Here is a 19,082-nt window from a genome sequence, read left to right as displayed (position 1 = left end):
ATTACACTGTTTAGTTTGATATACAAACTTCTGGAACGAGTACTGCTAAACAGGATAAGTCAAACAATACTCACGGCTAACCCTATAGAACAAGCTGGCTTTCGCGCCAACCGAAGCGGTGCACAGCAAGTCCTGGCTCACACATCAAGTACTGAAGCGGACATTCAAAGGAAGCTAAAAACATTCGGGCTCTCATTGATTATCACCACCCTGGAGACAAGGCCTACTCTATAAAATGATGAAGATAATCCCATGCCAAAAAGTTACAAAGCTTACCAGTATTGACAACAGGATTGGTAACAGAGGGTAAACAAAATCAGTAGCCCAAAATTTCTCCGAAATAGCTTACGTCAAGGCTTTATTAGCCACGCTGATCTGTAGCCTTTACATTGGCGATATATCATAAATAGTTAGTGAGAAATTTGATTACGCTGACGATTGGGCCATAGCAACAGGGCACACTCTTTTTGACATCATGGAAGAAATCCTGACATCTGATTTGTATGCACTGACAGAAACTTCCGTAAATGGCGGCTTAGACCTAATGCTGCTAAGACGGAAGTGACTTACTTCCATCTACGCAACACAGCTCTGGACGTCTACACTGATGACACACGCCTTTACCGCGATAAGGAGCCAACACATCTGGATTTCACGCTAGATAGAACACTGTCTAAATTGCTACTAAATTGAGGACAACAAATAATCTCGACCAAAAACTTTGGGGAATCATCAGGGACAACTCTGTAGACTTCTGGATTGAGCTTGGTAGACTCCTCGGCGGAGCCCTGAGCACCGGCATGGTTCAACAGCGCTCATGTAAACAAAATGGTCCAACTTAATACCAGCATGCCTATTATTTCGGAAACAATTATGTCTAGTCCCACCATCTGGCTGCCTGTTCAGAGTCACATACTACACCACAGTCTGCGCAGGAAAGGAATGAGGGAATACAACAAGATCTTAGCAAACCATGGTCTACCGGTGCATTCTGACATCCCTGACGCTTCATTCAATAGACTTTCTCCATACATCCTCCTCCTGCACTTGCAGACAGTTACACTGGGATTAACGTCGCCACTTTCCGGAGGTGAGACTGGCTCCAAAATGCCCCAACAACAGGACTGTTGTTACGTTATCTAAGTAGTTGCTGTGGTTGATCAGCCCACCAGTTATGGCCAGATCAACCCAGTGAGAACTGGACGTGGGAAACATGCAGGTTCACTTTTTAAAAGGAAAATTCTGCCCTCACCAGCAAGCGACTGCAGCAACCCGAGGTAGATTATCCAATAAGAATGCAGCACCAGAGAATATAGAGAGGGTTATGACGAATTGCTGATGGCGACCCCAAATTCCTCCGAGGTGCCAAAAGTTATGAGTTATCTTATAATATCGTGACGGACCTCCTTTTGCCCGGCGTAGTGCAGTAGCTCGATGTGGCATCGTCTCAACAAGTCGTCGAAGCCCCTGCAGAATTATTGAGCGATGTTATCTCTATTGTCATCCACGACTACGAAATCCGGTGCAGGATTTTGTGCACGAACTGTCCTTTCGATAATGTCGTATAAATGTTCGATTTGTTTCGTGTCGGGAATCTACGCCAATCTCGAAACCTACTATCAGCTCTTACCAGTTGAAATCGTTGACCAGGCCACGGTTCCCTAGTCGTCTAGAGCCCATCCTATATGGTCACGAGCCCAAGATAGGCGCTGCGGGTGATGTGCTGTTAGTAAAGGTGCTCGCATCGGTCGTCTGCCAAATTAAGTGAAGACTGTCGGCCACTGTGTTGTCCATGGTGAGAGGTAACGCCTGAAATTTGGTATCCTCTGCACACTCTTGACACTGCGGATCTCAGAATACTGAATTCCCTAACGGTTTCCGAAGTGGAATTTCCCATGCGTCTAGCTGTAGCTACCATTCCACGTTCAGAATCTCTTATGTCCCGTTGCGAAGCCGTAATCACGTCGGAAACCTGATAGTTCCGCCAATACACTGCCCTTTTATACCTTCTGTACGCGGTACTACCGCCATCTGTATATATGTATATCGCTACCCCAAGATCTTGGCACCTCAGTTTACAAGTATACAGGACTAGATGTTTGTTTCCGATCAAGTCTTAAGTGTTTAAAAATAATGTAATGTAATTCAACGTTGAAATTCAGTTAGATGCCATACCATTAATAAATCTCCAACATCACGTTAACTATACCCGTTAGTGATCTCTCACGTTTTCTCGGTGTGACTGATTAATGGTGTACTCTCAGATCTTCAGGCGATTTGTTGATTCGATTATAATGCGCAATATTGCGATAACCGACACAGTCGTCTTCTTCAGGTGCTGTGAACTGTGTTGTCATGTGTCCTCGTTCCCTGGAAGCCAACCAGACTGTTATGTAATTTTCGTGTCGCCCTGCATCTTTCCCTTTTTGGCTTGGTCCGTTGAACCGTGCTGTGAACAAGTTGGTACAAATATAAAATCGTGTATACAGAGAAATCACAGTACAAATAAGCAGTTTCAACACCGATTTTGAATTATTTTATGATTCCCCCGTTGGTTCGATACTTACAGCAAAGGATACTTGACGTATCAACTATAGATAAAACAGAATATAAAGACACAGGGCAAGTGCAACTAGGACTTATTTATGCATACATCCAGTTCGTCTACAAGTTTTCTTGAGTGAACTTGCGAGCATCAAAACATGTGACATAAATGACCCTGTCTTTTGAATGCATAATCTTATAAGCTTAAATTTTTTTACGCCACCAAAGGACTGTAAACGGAAGTATTTGACAGAAATTTCAGCTTGATACCCCTACCCATTCCTGAGAAAAAGATCTCAACAGACGACCTTAGCTTTCGAACGAATTGACTTAGAACTTTAAGTTTTTTACACCGCCAAGGAAACGTAGATCTTAGTTTTTTACCAAATTTTCAATTTGATACCTCAACCCGCTCCTGAGAGAAAAGGGTCTTAACAGTTAGATAGATGAGCAAAATTCATCCTATAAGGATACCGTCTTTACCGATTAAGGTACAGCACCCTAAGAAGAGGTCTCAGCAGAGATTGGGAAGCATACAACTGGAGATTAGAGTGTTTATGCAACAACATATAGAACTCCAAATGTCATATAGGCATACACACATTACAGTCTCGTAAAAAACAAAAAAGGTTTTGTATACATGTGGATCTTCTTGATATAATAACATCGGAGCTCTTATGCGAAGGGACACCTTTAATTTCACAAGGTTTTTGCAGTAATCGATGTCGCTGTGCTTCGAAGCAACTGCAGGACAATAGCAAGTAGTTGGTATCCCTTCTTTCTTCTGCCAGTCGCAGAACCCTGATGCCTATGCGATTTAAGTGGAAAGGAGTGGAACCATGGTTGGTACGTATTTGTATCAGCGCAGTTATCAATTTCCTGCTTGCTTGAAATTTCCAAAATCAAGGAAAGCTTCTAATTAGTGGTTGGATGGCAGCGTAATATTGAACTTTATGCTCCGCTATTTATAGCTGAATTGGAGTCCGGTGCCTGCTAGGCCTACCGATGCCCAATTTTTTTTTTTTTTTTTTTGGGGGGGGGGGTATGGTATGCGCTCAGATTAACTCAGCGTTTTTCAGTTCTCATGAATGAAACAGCTAGCGAGATGTTAACATAATTAGTGGCTGACCCCAACCCTTGTTGACATCGAAACCTCTGACCCCGGTATATAAGGTCTTCCGGCATCTTTATTTCGATGGACACCTTAATTACTCTGGCCTGGAAACTTGTCGTCCACACCACTGTACTGCCCCTCTATTATGGAGAACTATCTGATCACGTGACAGGACAACAAAGAGGAGTCGATAGAGAAGAGATAGGGGATCCAGTATTAAAATCGGAATTTACAAGAGCTTTGGGAGACTCACAATCGAATAAGACAGAAGGGATCGACAACACTCCAATTTAATTTCTAAAATCATTGGGGGAAATGGCGAACAAAATCGCTATTCACGTTGGTGTGCAGAGTGTATGCGTCTGGCGATATACCATCTGACTTTCGGAAAAACACCTCCACACAATTCCGAAGAATGTAAGAGCCGACATATGCGAGAATTATCACACAATCAGTTTAACAGGTCATGCTTCCAAGTGGCTGACATGAATAACATTCAGGAGAACGGAAAAGAAAAGTCAGGATCTGTTTACCAAGCAAGGTGGCGCAGTGGTTAGCACACTGGACTCACATTCGGGAGGACGACAGTTCAAACCCACGCCAGGCCATCCTGATTTCGGATTTCAATGATTTCCCTAACTCGCTCCAGGCAAATACCGGGATGGTTTCTTTGAAAGGGCAAGGCCGATATCCTTCCCTATCCTTCACTAATCCGATGGGACCGATGACCTCGCTGTTTGGAACCCTCCCCCAAATCAACCAACCAACTGAGGATCTGTTAGGCATTTGGCTTTAGCAAACTTAAAGGCACGAGAGAGGCAATTCTGACGTTGTGGTTGATAATGGAAGCAAGACTGAATAAAAATGAAAACAATTTCATAATATTTGTCGATATGGGAGAAGCGTTCGAAAATGTAAAATGTAGCGAGGTATTCGAAATTCTTAGAAAAAAGAGGTAATCTGTAGGGAAACACGGGTACAAACGTACGAGAATGAAAAGGGAATAATAGGAACGGGAGACCAAGAACGAAGTGCTCGTATTAAAAAGGTTGTAAGACAGGGATGTAGTCTTTCGCCCCTTTTGTCCAACCTATACACTGAAGAAACAGTTACGGAAATACGAGAAAGGTTCAAGAGTGGAATTAAAAATCAAGGTGAAATGATATCTATGATAAGATTCGCTGATGACATTGCTATCCTCAGTGGAATGAATAAGAATCACAGGATCTGCTGAATGTAATGAGCAGACTAATGAGTACAGAATATGGATTGAGAGTAACTACAAGAAGAAAGACGAAAATAATGGGAAGTAGCAGAAATGAGGACAGCGAGAAACGTAACCTTAGGATTGGTGATCACGAGTTAGATGAAATTAAGGAATTCTGCCACTTATCCAGCAAAATAACACATGACGGTCCGAGCAGACTAGCACTGGCAAAAATTGCATCCCTGATCAAGAGGAGTCTACTAATATCAAAAATATACCTTAACTTGAGGAAGACAATTCTGAGAATCTACGTTTGAAGCACACCATTGTATGTTAGTGAAACATGGGCTGCGGGAAAACGAGAAAAGAACTTAAGCATTTGAGATGTGGTGTTGCAGAAGAACGTTGAAAATTAGGTGGACTGATAAGGTAAGAAACGAGGAGTTTCTCCGGAGTATCGGCGAGGAAAGGTGTATATGGAAAATACTAATAAGAAGTAGGGACAGGATTGGAAGAAATCTGTTAAGACTTCAGGGAAGAACCTCCAAGGTAGCGGAGGGAGCTGTAGAAGATAAAAACTGTAGAAGGCGACAGAGACTGGAATATATCCAGAAAACAACTGAGGACGTAGATTGTAATTGCTGCTCTGAGATGAAGAGGTTGACACAGGAGAGGAGTTAGTGGCGGGCCTCATCAAACCAGTCAGAAGCATGATGACTCAAAAAAAAAAATTGAGGTTTTGCTGGGTGAGGACTGATTCTCTTGGGTGTTTTAGTCGGGTATGTCGCTGACGTTCCATGCTCGTCTCGACGAATGTTTTAAGAGTGTAGCCCACATAAGACATGCCGCATTCGCATAGAGTACAACACACAACCGCCTTTCGGGGATAAATTTCATCTTTATCATTACAAAGAAGTCTTTTTGTCTGTACTGACTTGAGAAAAATACACTGGATGCCAAGTAGATGTTTCCAGATACTAGACAGCATAGGACTGATAGGGGATTCCTTGATTTTCTTTTTCTTTCTCAGTCTCAACCTCTTCTTGAGGTGTTGCTGATTTTGAACGCAGCGCCCACTAATTATGTTCATCTGAGTACCCATTCTTTCGGGAGAATATTCATATGTGTTACAATTCTTCGGCAGAATTTCCCTGTGTGACAGTGTTCAAGCTTTGTTGGCCAGAGTCATTAGTACAGAATTTCTTTGCGACTGGTAGTGAGGGCTCGAGGGCTGGAGACAGACGTCAGTGTACGTAGGTTTTCTATATACCCTATACCCAGGGACTGCCTCTACATCTACAGCTACAAGATCACTCTGCAATTCACAATCAAGTTCTTGGCAGAGCGTTCATCGAACCACCTTCAAGCTACTTGTATGTCGCTGCAGTCTCGCATACTGCTTGGGAAAAACGAGCACTTAAATTTTTCCGTGCGAGCTCCGATTTCTGTTACTTTATTAAGATGATCATTTCTCACTGTGTAGGTGGTCGCTAAAAAAATATTTTCACGCTCTAAGGGGAAAGTTCGTGAGAACATTTAACCGCGAGGAAAAACGCCTTTGTGTTAATGACTGCCACCCCAAATCGCATATCGTATCCATGGTGATGTCTTCCCTATTCCGCGATAATACAAAACGAGCTGCCCGTCTTTGAACTTTTTCAATGTCCTCCGTCAATACGGTCTGTGTAAGTAACTCATACTGCACAGCAATACACCAATGAGGGCGGAGAAGCGTAGGCAGTCTCTTTAGTAGACCTGTTGCGTTTTCTAAGTGTTATGTCAATAAATCGAAATCTTTGATTTGCTTTCCGCACAACATTATTTATATGATCGTTACAATTTAAGTATTCCGTAATTGTAATCCCTCAGTATTTAGCTAAATTTGAAGCCCTTAGGTTTATCGTGTAACTGAAATATAACGGATTCCTTTTAGTACTTATGTGGGTGACCTCACACTTCTCATTATTTAGAGTACTTTACTTCATTAAGTTGGCAAGAAGACGTATCTGGCCCTCTTTTCGTAGTTACGTCGTACAGTTCATAATTAGCATTGATATCATTTAAATATTCGCAGAACTCTTACAGTTTCTTCGTACCACGAGGCCACACCACAATCGCGTCCTGCAAGTATCGACAGGAACACGTAGTCTTGAAACTGACGGTTTCTAGTGCGTTTGCTTCAAACTGGATGAAAGAACTCGGAGGAACCGCTAAGAGTAGGCCATCCATTCATTAGGTCTGCATACAACAGTTTATAACACGTCGCCCAGAGAGGGCGCTTAGTCTGGCAGGCAGATACAACAGCTCCCTGGCGACAGAGCCGCAGACACCTGTGCAGGTTTGATCCAGCGGCCGAGGGACGCTGCGAGGTAATCCCCCAGCTCTATTGTACGTCCAGACAGGTATCGAACCGGTCGTCCAAACCCATGTCAGGGTGGAGTGAAAGTGGATGATGTAGAGGTGCTTTTTAAAGGCGGAGATGACAATAGGACACGTCCACAGAACAGATGAGACGACAAGCGAGGGAATACTGTTGTATACAAATAACTTTCTTGGTGATTGCGTGTGGTCTTCCTACGGTGCGATTAGTGGGTAGTACACAACAGTTAAGGAAGTTACTGCAAAGTACACTACTGGCCATTAAAACTGCTGCACCAAGAAGAAATGCAGATGATAAACGGGTATTCATTGGACAAATATATTATACTACAACTGACATGTGATTACATTTTCACGCAATTTGGGTGCATAGATCCTGAGAAATCAGTACCCAGAACAACCACCTCTGGCCGTAACAACGGCCTTGATATGCCTCGGCATTGAGTCAAACAGAGCTTGGATGGCTTGTACAGGTACAGCTGCGCATGCGGCTTCAACACGATATCACAGTTCATCAAGAGTAGTGACTGGCGTCCGTATTGTGATGAGCCAGTTGCTCGGCCACCATTGACCAGACGTTTTCAATTGGTGAGAGACCTGGAGAATGTGCTGGCCTGGGCAGCAGTAGAACATTTTCTGTATCCAGAAAGGCCCGTACAGGACCTGCAACATCGGTCGTGCATTATCCTGCTGAAATGTAGGATTTCGCAGGGATCGAATGAAGGGTACAGCCACGGGTCGTAACACATATGAAAAGTAACGTCGACTCTTCAAAGTGCCGTCAATGCGAACAAGAGGCGATCGAGACGTGTAACCAGTGGCACCCCATACCATCACGCCGGGTGATACGCCAGTATGGCGATGACGAATACACGCTCCCAATGTGCGTTCACCGCGATGTCGCTGAACACGGATGCGACCATCATGATGCTGTAAACAGAACCTGGATTCATCCTAAAAAATGACGTTTTGCCATTCGTGCACCTAGGTTCGTCGTTGAGTACATCATAGCAGGGGCTCCTGTCTGTGATGCAGCGTCAAGGGTAACCGCAGCCATGGTCTCCGAGCTGATAGTCCGTGCTGCTGCCAACGTCGTCGAACTGTTCGTGCAGATGGTTGTTGTCTTGCAAACGTCCCCGTCTTTTGACTCACGGATCGAGACGTGGCAGCACGACCCGTTACTGCCATGCGGATAAGACGCCTGTCATCTCGACTGCTAGTGATACGAGGCCATTGGAATCCAGCACGATGTTCCGTATTACCATCCTCAACCCACCGATTCCATATTCTGCTAACAGTCATTGGATCTCGACCAACGCAAGCAGCAATGTCGCGATACGATACACCGCAATCGCGGTAGACTACAATCCGACCTTTATCAAAATCGGAAACGTGATGGTACGCGTTTCTCCTCCTTACACGAGGCATCACAACAACGTTTCACCAGGCAATGTCGGTCAACCGCTGTTTGTGTATGAGAAGTCGGTCGGAAACTTTCCTCATGTAGGCACTTTGTAGGTGTCGCCACTGGGGCCAACCTTGTGTGAATGCTCTGAAAAGCTGATCATTTGCATACCACAGCATCCTCTTCCTCTCGATTAAATTTCGCGTCTGTAGCACGTCATCTTCGTGGTGTAGCTATTGTAATGGCCAGTAGTGTACTTTTATCGGCGATAAAAATAACGTGCACCGCAAATGTCCATTGCACGTTTTTGACATCTTCGGAACGCCATGTTCGACTACGTTTTGATGAATTGAAAATGGGTCTCGGCCCGAAACTAGTCATCGAATGAATAAAAAGTAAAAATTTGCAGCTTCGACTGGTTTTCCGTTCTACTTGAAATAACGTGAGTTTAAAATCGGATGCATGACTAGTCCGAGGCAGAGACCTCTATAGAACGCTAGGAGACATGTCGTCCATCACGTCCCAGTCAGACTCGATACTAGACACTTCACTTGGAGACACCCGAATAGGAACTTGGACGACAGGCTTGATGAGACTTCTTCTGAGAGTCGCTCACACTAACGCCTCACATCCAGCTCTGTGCGCTCCCGAAAGATGCGCACCAACCGCGGCATCTACGCCACTGCTAAGAAATGTTGCCAGCCCCATCTAGTGCGCACACGTCCGCACCGCCAGCAGCCATACCATCGCAAGTGACTTTGACTACAGTACTAGAAACAAACTCCGCCTACTGGTTCCGTTTATCTCTTAACAACCTAGAACAACAGTACTGGTGACGACCCTGAGAGTTTTTCATTGGTAAAGGACACATTGCTATTTTACTTTATTACTAGTAGTGGAAAGATGGCAAGTACTTTGTAATAATTAAACATGGTCGTTTCGGCTTAGAGCTGTGTAATACGAAGGCTTTTCATAACTTAACCTCCGATCTACTAAGGCTTCATGGCGCTTGAGTAGCTGGAAAGGAAGACTTTCAAGGTCACGCTGCGTCAGTCTGCCCTCTGTTGCTTTGATCACAGTGTAAGCAGAAATTGATTGAAATTGACGGCGTCAATGTGTCTCCCGCTAGTTGCGAGGTACCTTGCGTCATTTGTTTCCTGCTGGCACAACGAGTCATGTCTGCAGTACGTGGAATCTGAAACTAAAGAGCAATTCTAAAAATTTCAAGGAAATGCTATCAAACCGCAAACTTATGGCTAAAGTTTTTTGGGATCGCAAAAATTTTTTAAGATTGTCTGAATAAGAGAAACGCGTGAGAAATCTGTGACAGCTCAAGTTTATTGTGAGACTCTTACGAAATTTCGCAGGTCAGTCCAAAAACAAACAACGCGGAATGAGTTCCGAAGGAACCATTCTCCTTCGAGAGTATGCGCGATCTCTTACTGTGAATGAAATAAAGGAAAAATTCGGACTTTTTGGCTGTGGGATTTTTCAACATTCTCCCTATAACTGGGCTTTCGTCTCTTTCGCAACATGAAGGCCTGGCTGATTACTCAGGAATCAACGACGGACGATAAGCCCGATGTTGCTGCTAGTAACTGGTTGAAGCACCACGTGGTACCATTGTTTGACGAAGGGGCGTAGAAGCTCGTGGTACGGTACGACAGATGAATCTGAATGAAATCTATGGGGAGAAGTAATCTCAACAGATATGTGCAGATTTTATTTTTAAAAATACCTATTTTCTTCTTTTTTTAATAGCCAATTCGAGGTTAATTCATAAATTCAACTCATGTAATTTTATATTTTAAATTTTTTGTTCATTGTATTTTGGTTAAATAAAAAATGATATTTGAAATCTGTAAGCAAAAACGACTATGTTAAATAATTACATGAAGGCTGAGGACCTGTGGCACATCAAATTATTGTTTTGTAATAATGATTTTTGAAGTACAGGATGGTTATAATAAGAATGCAGCTACTCCAGAGGTCCATTGTGGGTTGTAATTATCGTACGGCAGCGAAACTTGATAGGTATGCTAATGCGTTAATGCGGAACCGATTTACGCTGGGAAAAAAGTTAGTTCCCATTTTCACCACCAGGTGTAAATCTAGTACTGTGAATGCAAGAAAAACGTATAGAAATGTTTAGGTATGTATTGGATTAGGAACGAGACATATGCACAAAAGGTCAAACGGTGAGAAAGACATAATGTTGATTTTATTATTGACTGCCGCTTACACAATTTGTTCAGTAGGAGCTCCGGTAACGTCGAAGAGATGCTGCACCCTTAGAACGACGTGATCAATAGCGCCAAATTTACACCTGTTGGACCAAACTCGAGCTATTTTTTTTTCCAGCGTAAATCGATTCCGTATTAACGCATTAACTGCAGATCATAGCCACAGTGGACCTTCTTCAATAGCTGTACTTTAGTCATGACCGCCTGGTACTTAGGTCAATAGCCGCGTTCCGAAATACTTTTGATGGTCAAAATAAATATTTGTGACTGTGGAATTACATTCTTGTGGCTGACGCTCCCAACACTTCATTTATTATTCAAATATCGCACTCAAGTGTAAATTAAATGATAATAAATGGCAACAACAATCCAGTCACTACAAGCTATTAGGCGTTTACAGGATCTAATTTCTATGCTAATGTTATTAGCAATTACTGTCTTATTAGAAGAACTGTGTTAACCCATTCATGCCGTTCTTTAGCATAACGTATAACGCAACACAAAGATTGCGTTTTAATACAGGCGTCGCCGCAGCAAGGTAGCGTTAAGCGTCTACTCATTAAGAGGACGTCGCCATTTACACGCTCACTCATTCCTCCCTGTCAAGACGCACACTCCGAGCCTCGTGAACCACCGTTTGAGCAGGAACAAATTTTCCTCGTGCTCGCACTTCGAGGCTGTTGTGACGCCGAAACCGGAGGATCTCCTGTTTGGAGGGTCGCGCCATTTGCGGCGTCGTGTGTCGCAGTATTTCATTAGCGCTCGGGGACGCCGGCGCTGGGCTCATATGGTGGCCCTGTAAATTTCGCTGTCAGCCGCGTAGGCGTGGATAAATCTCCGCGGGGGCGGCCGCTCCCCTGTAAATCTACGCCTTGGAGCACAACACGAGCCGGGCGTCTAGCGAGGGCGACGCAGACGCCCACGCACTGACAAAGCGTCCCGGCGCGCCGGCACGCGCCCGCTCCCACGAGAGGGTTTCATTTGTCGCGTGTTTCTGCCTCCTCTCTCCGCTTAGCATTTGTACAGTTCTTTCGTGCACGTGCGGCGGGGCGCGTTCGGTAGTTGGCGTTATTTGTTAACGCTATCGTTCAGTCCACCTATCTCGATAGGATTCTTGCCGATGTCCTTTCACTCTGTGGTAGCAGAAACGTGCCAGGAAGTGTAAAAAGCAGCGTTGATGAAACCACCACCTAATACCTACCACACAGAGGACGCGTAGCTCTAGTTGAAAGTCAGTTTCTGAAAGTACATGATTAAAAAATCGGGCGTCCGGGATCTTCAGACCACTTGCAGAAAAGACTTTAAAATTAGATAACTCTGCTTTTTATGAAATGGTTATCAAGTCCGTATTTAATATGGTAAAACGTTATCATTCAAAGTTCACTGTCTGTATAACAATTATTCACTCGAAAAACAGCCAGAATTTTAGTAAGTCCGACCCGACTTATTTTCACGTTCTACCAGTCACAGACCCACAACTATTCGTGAGTTAAGCATTCAGTCGTTTCATTGCTCTTCCATGTAGGAGGTGCTCGCCAAAGTATTCCGTACAGAGCACGAAACACGCCACGCGGAGTTGTTACTACGACCAGAAAGTTCACACGCTCATATCTCTCAAACTATTTAGTTTAGAAACACCAATCTTTCATTAAAATGTTCGTAACTCCAGTCGCTTCAGTCACGATATGTTCGAACCGACATTAGTTGACTATTTCTTCATTTCACTGAGTACTTCTAAGGAGCGATGTGACATCGTGTTATCCGTAACCGGCTAGCAATCGACTCTTCCCGAGGTACTCTCCTATAAGCCCACTTCTCTATTAGCGCGGGAATAGCTTAATTCTGATTAGCTGTTTATCTAAACGACCAATCAGAACGTTCCTTCCAGATCATTCTCGCGGAAAAACTTGCCTTATCCAATCACTAATTTGATAGTAATTAATGTCAGCAAAACTTCAGTTTCTTGTATTTTGTTTAACCAAAATAAACGAAGTGCGAAATATTGTTCAAATGATAAATAAACTTATTCCGCCTCTAACTTTTATTCTGGCTACTTTTATACAAAAGCAAGCACACATCGACATACGTCACCTGAATCGTGGTTGCAATATAATTTTCCCACAGTTCGTTTATACAATGTTTTACGAAAAATTAAATATTAAGTTTTAACATATGTCCCACATACACTCTCGCAAAATATAATAAAATAATAATTTTGGCCGATTTTTGTGTTACGTAATGCACAGTGACTAAAAGTTACAAAGAAAATTCTACCTTTAGGAGTTTTAGGTAACTCTCATTATTCCAGAACTATAATAAATAAAAATATGAAATTTTGACAGCATCATTCTATCATTCTATTAATAACAAAAGGCTGTGTACCAAATTTGAACAAAATCGGATAATAACTAATATGGAGGACGGTATGAGTCTTCAACCAAATGTTACGCTATTCGGGCCACCGTACTAGAAGGCTGCCTGCCTTACTGCAACCTCCCCCCCCCCCCCCCCCCCACTTATCGACCTTAATGACAGTGAAAAATTAAAACGCGTGCACCTAATGGAAATTTGGGAAAAGCAATCGTCACCGAAGTTATTTTGTCGGTGAAGAGGGAGGAAAGGGTTACATCTAAATGAAAGGAAAAGTGCAAATGAAATTGGTGGAAATGTGCGGTCGTTACGTTAACAATTAATTGGCGTTAATTAGATATCTGAGATTTGGGGAAAATTACGGTAGCCAGTCCTATGGACAACTACTATAATAACTGAAAATGAAAGATTAATGCACATATAATTAGCACTAAAAGCGTGGCAACTGAAGGTTGACACGCGTTGTGTGAAAACGGAATGTTTGTCAGAAGCAATAAATTTCACTACACTCTGACTTAATTTAGCAAAAGAATTAATAAAAACGGAAAATTGAAAGTTAATTTAGTGACTGAAATTAATAGTGAACTTTGTTTCTGAAGCACTACGAAATTCAATAAAATAATGTTAGCCTTGGGCTACCTCAACAATCATTTCAAAAGCTACTTGAATCTACACAATTTAGAAGTAAGAGATTTAACTTTGAACTTGAATTAAATGATTCTGAACAATTAACTATAGTAAAATTTAGTACGTACCAAGCTGAGCTGCAGTCACAGGTAAGCTAAAATATAGTACAAAACTCGCACTCTTAATTTGTGCTTGTGTAATCTAAATATTGTAGCCAGCTATGAATACTTTAACTGAACTTTGAAATTAAAGCAGTGAAATGGAATGCTATTACTTTAATGCTGGCATTTGAATTTCAACGACACTCGGGTTCATTCCGGAAAAGGAAGGGACCCTGCTTGGTAATGCAATTGGGACAATGAGCAACAAAGGTTCATGCTACGTTGCTGTAATTTTGCAATTTGAACAGTTTGAAAAGCTGAGGTCTGCCATACAGTTCTAAAACTTTACGTGCTTCCAGTTTTCCTTGTTGGTTGATTGAAGGTTTGAAGTCGTCGATCGAGGAGGTGGCGACAGTCACTCATTGTCGGCCGTCGCTGTTGCAGAAGCTGGATGTTGGCGCGCCTTCTTCTCGACACGGTCGCCAGGCGAAACGGGCTCCTGATGTGCGCCAGCTAATGCTTCCCGTCCGCAACACCGTGTCAGAAACTATCATAGCAAGTCGAGCGCAATTACATGCTGCCCAACCCCGAAAGCGCGGCAACTCGCGGGAGCTTCACACAACACACCTGCTCCACTGCACCACCCCAGCCAGACTGCTCTGCCCGCGCTCCACGCAGCAGAGTCCACACTACCAAAGATCCTAAACACTTTGGTTCTCCACACGACCTATCGATGTAATCGTTCGATAGAATAGTTTTCCCTAGGCCAGACCCAGCGTAAAAATACAAATAATATTTACAAAACAAACCTATTATAAATCGGCATAAATGCATAAATATACATATACAAATAGTAAAACAATTACAATATACAAAGACACAGAAACGTCATATCTGCAGGTAACAGATAAAGGAAAAAATTTATAATACAATAGATGGAAATGCATTACGGCGTTACACACCTCGTCACCTCTCCAAAACTGTTCCTCGTTCACCGAGAAACTAAAGCGCCTGTTGCGACTGCGCAAGAGGGAGTATACTACCGTCCACCATTGTGACCATTGTGATCTAACAGTAGGGAAGCGAGCTGATCGACACGGCAAAGCATGTATGGCCAGAGATCGCTTAGTGTGGGGCAGTACCTGGGCTATGGAGTTCTCCAAAGGAAATTTTGTCCTGAAAACGCCCCTGAAGATCTTGGAGTCCCTCCTTTAGCTCGTGTAAGGGCGCTGTCGAACGAGAAGCTTGGACCAGCTCTGGTACAACTGCACCACGGTCATTATTCCTGGAGAGGGTTTCTGTTTAAAGCTCATTACAGTGTGGTTCAAATGGCTCTAATCACTATGTGACTTAATATCTGAGGTCATCAGTCCCCTAGACCTAGAACTACTTAAACCGAACTAAGCTAAGGACAACACACACATCCATGACCGAGGCAGGATTCGAACCTGCGACCGTAGCAGTAGCGCGGTTCCGGACTGAAGCGCCTAGAACCGCTCGGCTACTGCGGCCGGCCATCAGTGTGGGCCGGTGATTCCTACTAATTCCTGGTCGTGCTCGCGTTACCGTCACACTACTACTGTTGTTAGCGTTTGCTGATCTGCTCCGTGTAACTGCGAGCCGTTCGGATTAATGGTTAACTTGAAGCAAACTTAAGCTCGGAGGCCTATATTCATCATTATCTTCGATCCGATGTGCAACTGGTGGCCCAGGAACCATTGTCGTCTCACAGAAAGGGAGTTGACTACCACTGATCTCTGTAGACAAACAAGAGTGTTTGCAGTGGTGTCGGGCACATTGGGTCTTGAATCTGACTGACGGAGTAGATGAGTTCCGCTCCGAACTGGCCCCGATGACCAGCGAAGACGTGTTTGGAGACGCCCCGGACCGCACAGGGCTTCCAACCTGACCGTCGCCCGCCGTATGGTCCGACAATCAGAAGTGATGATCTAGGGTGGTACTTTATTTCATAGCAGGACCCCTTTGGTTATCATCCGCGGCACCTTACAGCACGGTGGTACGTCGACGATATTCTGCGTTCCGTTTTGTTGCCCTTCGTGGCAGGCCATCCTGGGGTTACATTCCGGCACACGGCGAGAGTTTCTGCTTCTTACCTTCGTGCTTGCCATACCTTACCATAGCCAACATGGTTGCAGGATTTCCCCCCCCCCCCCCCCCCCCCAATGAAGAACATTTGGAGCATTATGAGCACAGCCTTCTAGCCAGCCTTCTAGCGATCTGTCGCGCCAATTCGACGGAATTTCGCACGACATCCCTCAGCAGGACATGCGTAAGGGTCAGAGGTGAACCAATTCGGTATTGACCTGCTCAGTTTGTGAAGCTGTTTCTCTTGAATAAATTATCCACTTTTTCTGAAATTATAGCCCTTTGTTTGTCTATAGATGTACGTCATACCTATCGATTTCCGCCCCATTCGGATAATTTCTTCGTGGTGATCGTCCCCTTTCGTTTTTAGTGTACTCCTTAGTCTCATATCTTCTTCTTCTCACTTAATCCAAAATTTTTGGTCAAATGTTTGAGCGGAGCTGAACTAAGACACCCTACAAATTAAACAATGAATTTTTCCCCGAATTTTTGTAGCCAAGTGAAAAGTGGAAAATGGACAGATGGGATATCAAACTGACCACCGTCACTTCTAGTTTTTGGAAAAAAGGAATTAACCGCTTGAAAGTAATTCTGATAAGTAAGAAAACTTAATTACTGATTTGAGGAAAAATGTGACAATGGTTTTCCAATGTTTCATAGCCAGACAAAGAGATTCATCAAGAAATGGAGTACGAACTTGACCAAAGTGTGGTCTAATTTTACAAAAAAAAAAAATGTTTCAAAATAAACAGGGTAATTAAGAAAACTTAATTAATGATTTGAAGAAAATTGAAGTATTTCACGAACAGCTCCTACTAGATATATAAATGTAGTGTTAAAAAAAATCCAACAAGAACGTAAAATGAAATTTCTCTGCTTTCTCGTGATCTATACATTCCATTGTAATAAAATATCGATTCATATTTAAATATATTTCATTTTATGATTTATGAAGAAACCTGAAAATAAAAAAAAAAATTGAGTAACAGTAGTCAAATGTTTTGTGAAATGATATGTGCAACAGTAAGAAGTAACGTAAGTAAGAGAAGCATTTGAGATGACTCTGAATAATGTTCGAGATAATGTACTGTAAATGAGGTACCGATTGAGAATTTGATGTTCATTGTTTAACTGAGAATCCTAGAATTGTAAGGCTATTGGAGAGTATTTGTCTGTTGGAATTCCATTCAGTGCCCTCCTTACGTCATTAACGTATGGGCATATCAGCTGCTGTACACGATTTCGAGCACCATTCAAAGGTGCATCTGTTTTATTGCTTACGTTTAGACAAATAATTTCACTAAACATTTGATCGTTCCTTTTTTTCAATTTTTTTGTTCTCCTTTCTGCTTTCTTCCGTCCTTCCACAGTACCTTAGATAGCTGTTTTTCTAGTTCGTTTTCCTTCAAGTATATGTCCCACTCAGTTCATTTCTTTTCTTAACCATGTTCACATGAGTTCTTAGTTCCTATACCCTTTTCATTAGTTCATTACTTCACTGTTTTCCACCTTATCCATCCATTTTATTTTTACCATTCTCCTCCAGCACAGACCTAGAATGATTCAAATATTTTCACTCTTCTTCTCTCCTTCAGTATCCAGCTTTCAAAACCGCACAGAAAAATACTCCACATGAAGCGAGTTGAAGTGGCAGATTCATAACATTGTTATTTGTTATTTATTTCTCAGTAATTTCACTTGAAATCTTGAAGTAGTGCATCCTGTTCATCGTGAGCTTAACACGGATGTCAACATTACGCCACTTGCATTACTCGTTATGTGATCGGATCCAACTTTTCTCACTACTCCCTGGTTTAAATAACCAAATCTCTTCGTGTACATTCAAATAAAAAAAATTATACGAAATTCATGTATAACTCGTAAAAATGGTGGGTGACGTGTAAATAACAATCGTGCAAACGCTCGTCAGTACAGTTTGTAAAATTAAAGCATTGTAAAATTCCGTCAATACGTATACCTCGTCACCACGTGGAAAAAGATACACGGATTGAGAAAACATAGAACAAGAAGCCTGCCGCAAACACAGCATAATTCATATGCGTGGACTATGAGCGCAGGAAGCAGGGTATAACCAAATATTATGCCCACTGAAGGCATTATGAAATAATTTCGCATACTGTGAATATGCATTGACGCATGAACGTTTGTGGCGTGCTGGGATTCAAACCTGGATTTCCTGATTGTGGCGAACCGTCGCCCTAACCACGTCGGGTATCCTAATCTTCCATATGTCACGTAGTCACAACCCTTAGGTTGCACAATTCGTAATTAGCGCACAGGTAGAGGCGTTGATACGCATCATGCACGAAATCCATTACTGATAGCCAGTCGCCTGGTAATATCTTAACTCCTCCATATGTGAATCCGAAGATTTGGATTGGATTCGATTGATGGAATTAAGGGATCGAACTAAAAGGTCATCAGTCCCTCCATAACTTATGCGTCAAACTGAGAAGAGTTTTCAGAGAGGAAAAAACGAAGGTAAATGCTGAAGAACCCAACTGTAACCGAGAAACAATAAAAGCAATAGAAGTAAGCAAAAGTGAGACAGGCCTAATAGGATAAAGGTGGGTGACTTGAAAGTAGCTGGAGGACCCTGGGACATGAAATGTGATGAGAGATGTAATCTCTGCAGCCGAGCAATAAACCAACGATAGATGTAAAATAAGAAGAATTAATAAGGTGGGAATGACAGGAGACAGGATGGACCACAGAGAAAGGGCAGCCATGGGGCCCTCAGTCGGAGAAGATGAAAGGGCACCCCTTCCAGTCCCTCAAGCGGCCAACGTGCTCAAAGGGCCCTACCTCAGAAAGTGGAATAGAAACCACCTTCACAGGTAAAACGTAAAACCACATTATCCACTTTCGTGCCGTCCATTAGGACCAGTGGCAATGTGTCACCAAGTTTAAAGTCTCTTCTTAAGATAACCAAATTAGGGTGGTCCATTAGGATGTGGGCCACTGT

Source organism: Schistocerca americana, chromosome 2, assembly GCF_021461395.2.
Source record: "Schistocerca americana isolate TAMUIC-IGC-003095 chromosome 2, iqSchAmer2.1, whole genome shotgun sequence".
Classification (NCBI taxonomy): domain Eukaryota; kingdom Metazoa; phylum Arthropoda; class Insecta; order Orthoptera; family Acrididae; genus Schistocerca; species Schistocerca americana.
Note: the sequence above shows the minus strand (reverse complement) of the source record.